At 40.0% G+C, this 5,928-nt stretch overlaps 1 long non-coding RNA gene across 1 annotated transcript; it reads left to right on the top strand.

The window, feature by feature from the left end:
* The first annotated feature begins 1,043 nt into the window (after positions 1 to 1,043).
* On the top strand, positions 1,044 to 1,649 carry LOC112952319. The gene is made up of 2 exons (XR_003250369.1): positions 1,044 to 1,133; positions 1,575 to 1,649. It is a non-coding gene; the product is annotated as an uncharacterized LOC112952319 (long non-coding RNA).
* Positions 1,650 to 5,928: the final 4,279 nt, after the last annotated feature.

Genomic DNA, 5,928 nt, shown 5'->3' on the forward strand with positions numbered 1-5,928 from the left:
TTTCGATGATAAAAGGACTATAATTTTAGCTCTTCAGGGCAAGCACTAAATCTTGCTAATTTTATATAACGTAGCTAGCACAGTGAGTTCCTCCCCTAGTTAGGGAGGCAACATTCAGTGGTAACACCAGGTTCTGTTTCTGAGTTGAATATTTGGATATCTCAAGAATCTAATTTCATTTTTCAGGTTATGAATGTTTCCAAATATCAGTAATTTTGCTTTGGGATGCTTTGCCACATGCAGTTATCCCAAGGGCTGCAAATCCTCTCTTATTATTGGGATTTTCACTTGCTGGATGATTTTAGGTATGTGACTTTACCTCTAGGTGCTTCAGTCTCCCTACATAAAAGTTGAGGATAATCATACTGCTCTCTTTTGTAGATAACTTTAATGGCAAGTGCTATATGCAAATGGTACTATTTTTATATGAATATGCTGTGTTCGCTGTCTCCATCTGGATAATGAGAACAATTTGGGTTTAATTTGAAGTGATAAGAAAAGAAGATATTTTTTAAAGACCATCCAAAAGTGCAGAGATTAAAGAATCCAAAGGAAAATTATATTCCTTGTCTCCAGCAGGCAATAATATCAGTTATACTCTAGTTCTGAGCCAGGTAGGATTTACTCTGTCCCTCTTCACAGCAAGTGGAGAGGGAATTTTTGACTATAATTAGATCTGAAGAGCTGGAGTTCTATTAAGAGTTTGCTCATAAGCCAGAGAGAGGTGAGCCCTTGTTGTTCACATCTTTGCCTACGTTTCACAGCTGGGGAGCCAGCATTAACAAGACTTCTGGAGATAAATAGTGCCCTGGTGACACTGGTGTGAACCAGAAAGGTGGCAGCTGTGGTGGAGGGAGCCGTTTGCAGCCTCAGGTTTAGCTGCTCAATCGGCTGAGCCCTGGGGAGCTGGGAGCCAGGRCAATGTCTCACACTTAATCCTTATGGGAGGATTTCCTCCCTGCTCCTCCTCAGCTTTGGCATGTTTTAGCTTGGGTCTTGCTAGGTACATGATTGATAGTGTTATGCATTAGATCCTAGGYGTGAAAGTGTGTGCAATTAATAGTGTGTTACCTTCACTGCTGTGGCAGACCCAAGACTGTTCTGGACTCTGGACTCCATAAGGCATGAAATCAGTGAGTAAAATTCTTTTAAAAGCATATATCTGCAGAATTTTAGATCTTTGCACTGTTCTTTGGAGTAAAATGCGTTAATTCCCTGAAGAACTGTGGGAAATTACAACTGCTGTTGTAATTTTGTTAAATAAAATTTAAAAGCCCTCTGCAAGCACTCAGGAACTGGAGCTTTGCCTTTTGTGCTTGATATTGCTAAAGCTCAGTGACAGAGTAGCCATAGAAGAAATTTTCATGGCTTTTATATAGTTGTTTTTCCACCTAAATTTACAGCATAGACCTGTCAATCATGTAAAATACACATTCCAAAAGCCCTATCCAGAAAATCTAGTGGAGCTATTTTTTAAGAAATTGGAAAGYTTTGATTTTTTTTTCCAATGGTAGCCCTTTGCTCTGTGACATTTGAAAGTTTGCTGTGACATTTTTTGTCTCTGCACTGGCCAGTGACTCACAAATGGCTCCCGAATCTGCTGTTCCAGAAAACAGCAGGCGAAGAAAAGCTGCAGAGTCTGTCAAGAGTTCAGCCGTTTGATCTGCTGCYGGGCAAAATCTCCAGGCACTATGCCCTGCTCTAACCCTTTCCTATTATTTGTCATTGGAGCTATTTTKGAGTTGGGCAGCAGTTAATATATTGTGTTTTCTCTTTGCTACAAATCTATTTAAAATAATATTGCTTCAGGATCTATCATTATGTATTTGTTTTTCTTGGAAACACGCTCGCCCTAGGTGAAACAGGGGTAAAATGGAAGCCACAACATGATAAATCTCAGCCTTAGTTTGCGGTCTAACACCATATTTTAGAGATTATTTTTTCTAATTCGGTTCTCTTGCCCTAAGCCACAGGTCTCAAATGCAGACATGAGCTGAAATAACTGCTAGCAGAGTCTTGAGGTTATAGATGATACAGATATCCACTGAAACTGGGTTTTAGAGGAAACATTCAGAAAGGAATACTGAATCAAATATCAGTTAACTTTGGGACCATCTGCTGCAAATGCTTTGAAAAATACAGACATAGACACAATACATTTGGGCTAAGTTTAGTACTGCCATAAGTGTTGTGACTTCAGTAGTGCTTGCTGTCATGAAATTCTGACCTTCGTAAGTCAATTATTAACAGGAAACTTGTGGAAAATAACAGTTTTTAAAAGAAGATTCCAGCACACAGCTTTTTAGGTCACTTAACATTGCTAAGTATGTTCAGAGGTGGTCACAAAAACATGCAGAAGCCCTTAACAATGCATCCATGTTCAACATATCACTTGAATGTATATCTTGTCCCAAAATTTATGATAATATTGCTGTAATATTTTGCTCTTTCTTGGTCCCTTCTTGATACCAGGGGCAGCTGGTCAGTCCACCAGCATCAATGGAGCAGGTCAGGATTTCTGTGCTCCTTCTCTTAGAGTCACAGCACAGGTTCTCACCATCCTTTTTTCTTCCATTTTCACAGTTTGGCAAAAGCAAGTTATAGCTAGAACTAAAATAGTTAGCATAGGTTCATTAACCGTGAGCAAAACAAATCATAAAGGGATAAATTGAAATTAGCTAGGCTGGGTACAGGATAAATCRATAGGATTACCCAAGGGTCGCAGAAAGGAAGAGCTTGTTCTGGTCCATGACCTTCTGTGAGGATGAGCTTGAAGAAACACACGAGAAAAGAACCTGAGCTCTTGTTAAATACCAATGTTGGTAGCATTGGTTGGTAGCATGGTTAAATACCAGATGTTGGTAGCACGTGCTGTAAGCCCTGAACAGCGGCCTTTTACTAAATCAAGTYTTATTTGTCTGCACCAAAAAAAAAGGGCTTAGGCTAAGACCAGGAAGAGGCAGGTGGTTCTGGTTCCCAGAGCTCCATGCCCCCTCACTGCTCAGCTGGGACGCAGAAGGGAAAGATTTCATGYCACCAGACAAGTGATCTAAGAATAATTCTCTCACATAGGCTTTGAAGCTCACTTTGTGTGTAGGTTTTAAGCAGACATAATTCAGTAACTACCGAGACAAATTCTGTTACTTAACACTTGCAGAAAGTTCTTGGGAATTTCAGTTCACCATCTAGGGCAGTTTATATTCTTGTCTGTAATGTATTATTACAATATCCAAGGCTTCAAGCTTGCATGAGCTATTGCTGCTGTATCGAATATTTTACTAGAAACTGAAATAATTCTGAGTATGAAATACTAAATCCACAGGCTCTGCAGTGAATGATAGTAAGTTTCATAAATACATCTGTGCAGACATATATCAAAATTGCAGTTGTCTCCATTCTTGCATTTTGATTCAATTAATATCACACTTTTTAATGAAAGCCAAGCAATTGTTTATTTCCTAAAACTAGTGTTGAGTAAAGAACAAAGTCTATCTCCAGCCTGACAAATGCTGATTCTCTAACAGAGAGTAATGGTAGAACCTGGTAAAACAAATTCAGTAATAATTTAGAAAAGGATATAACTCATATATTGTGAAACTTGATGATTATTCTTCAGATGTGCTTTGGAGGGGTTACACACAGACACAGAAGGGAAGAAGGATAGAAAGCAACAGAAATAGTTGATTTCTTGGAGATTTTAAAAACTTGATGAAATGAATGATTTGAACTTTGTATTCAACCTCAAAAACTGCCAGCTAAACCATCTCAGGGAAAATAATGCAAGATACACTGACYGTGAAGGCACTAAGTGAAGACCAGAGAGGTCACTGTTCTCCGCGCAGCTCGGGTGTGCCGTGGTGGCAGAACATGTTCGTTTTCAGGCAGCGCACTACGAAAAACAAATTGAAGGTTGCTCAGTGTAGAGCTGAAATAAGTGCAGAGCTTTGTGAATAGACAAAGGAGAGATGATTGAATTGGATAAATATTTATAGTTTGGTCAAAGGAGGGTTAAGTAGTTGAGAGCTGAAAAACATTATTAACAACACGCTGCAAACTGGATGAACAGCAAGTGCTGAACATGAAGTTAAAAAGATTCATACTGAAGTGAAGTAGACAGTTCTCCCAGGGAACTATTCAAACCTAATTGTTTGAAGACTTAGAAATTGGATGAAGTCTCAGTTAAATATATTTCAGTGATGAATTTGTTTATTGCAGCATGAGGATATGTCTGACCTTCTCACAAATTCCCCCTCACTTCAGTGCATGTTTCATGTGCCCTATAAAGTGATAGCAGGGACCGGGCTGGCTGTTGGAYGTGCCTTGGCTAGGGTGTGGTGAACTCCAAAAAATGCCCCAGGACAGGACCTTGGGCCAGCCAAACATCTAAGGTAACTCTGTATAGACCTCCATAGACCGAGACACCAAAAAACTTTTAAATGCCAAAGTCTGCTTTTATAATATAAACTAAAGTAATTAATGTATTTAACTAGAACAATCTCTGAGGTGACCACAAATTTAAAAAACAACCTCTTTGCTGTTTGTGAATTTGCAGAGCAAGTTCTTCCTTTCAGATTTAACTTCTGAGCACCTCGTGTCTTCCTGCAAGTTCCTCTACATCAGCACTATGTCTAGCACTGTCTTTGCTTGGGCTGCAGGCAGAGCTGAGTGCTGTGGTTTTCCATCTTTCTTTTGCCGTATTGTGCCAGTGAAAGCACCTCTGCCAAATGGCCTCAGTTGCACTTCCATGGGAAGGTGCAGTCTGCCTAGGAGCTAGATAGACCTATCCAAATTTAGATACATTTTAAAGGAATATTCATGGATGGAGACCTCAAGAATGAAACACTGTCCATTACAATCTCCCAAAGAACTCACCTCTCACCTGTAGTTTGAAAAGGTAAAATGAAAAGCCTCTGGACTGTTTGGTGATACACATGAAAGCAGCCAGTGACTTCAAGCTATTACCTGACTCRCAAGTGGTCCAGATAAAAGTACTGAAAGCTGCTACTGGAACTGGCAGTGACAACGCTGTTGGAAATCACAGTTGAGAGTGTCACTTAAAGATGAATCACAGAATCCAATTTCCCTGAGTAACCATTAGGTAAGATATTGCTGTTGGGGAAGTTTTTGCTGACATTACCAAAGTCTCTTCATATGATGCCAAGACCAAATCATAGTTTTACATTCACATTTTTATTAAATAAAGGAAAATAATACTATGCTATTATATCCCAAAGTATTTGGGGGTGACTGGCCTGAAGGAGCACAGAACTGCACCACCTTCCTGCTGTTTTGGTGTTCCAGGGCAGATGCTGAGACCTTTTTCACTGAAAAGATCGTTTTTGTTTTCAAATGTGTTTTGCCTTACGGATCTGTCCTCTGCTTGTTTGAGTTTTGTGGGATTTTTTTTTTTARTGTCAATATGGGAGTACAGTGTGTGCTTGAGAGCAAATAATGACTCTAAGATGATTAACATGTTATTATTAAAGTACAGGATAATTGGTGTCCTGTCAAGTGCCAGTGTGTGCATTTCATCAGCTGCCCGGGTGACCGCTCTCCTCTCCTCGCTCCCAGAGGCTTCCTTTGATCCAAGGTGACCGTTTTTCATGCTCAACCCCAAACATGACCCTTTTGGTATCACAAACAGAGCAAAGAAAACAAAGGTGAGAGAACACCACTAAGTCATCCTGCAAAAATAGTTCTGTGCTCTCTGGAGTAAGCCTAGGCTGACTTTCCAAGTGGCACCATAGATGGGACTGGTCATATGGAACAAGCTAAGGCCTAAGAAAGTGTGAAGGGCTCAAGAAGCAGAACTAATTTTGCTTTTCCAAGTGGCCGTTGACTCATAAAATGCACTGGTCTGATGACACAGACCTGTATTCTGTGCTACAACTGCTTGTCCATTAGTCAAAGGGCAAAATCTGAGTCAGG

The sequence above is a fragment of the Nothoprocta perdicaria genome, unplaced genomic scaffold (genome assembly GCF_003342845.1).
Source record: "Nothoprocta perdicaria isolate Ctin4 unplaced genomic scaffold, notPer1 scaffold_4, whole genome shotgun sequence".
Classification (NCBI taxonomy): domain Eukaryota; kingdom Metazoa; phylum Chordata; class Aves; order Tinamiformes; family Tinamidae; genus Nothoprocta; species Nothoprocta perdicaria.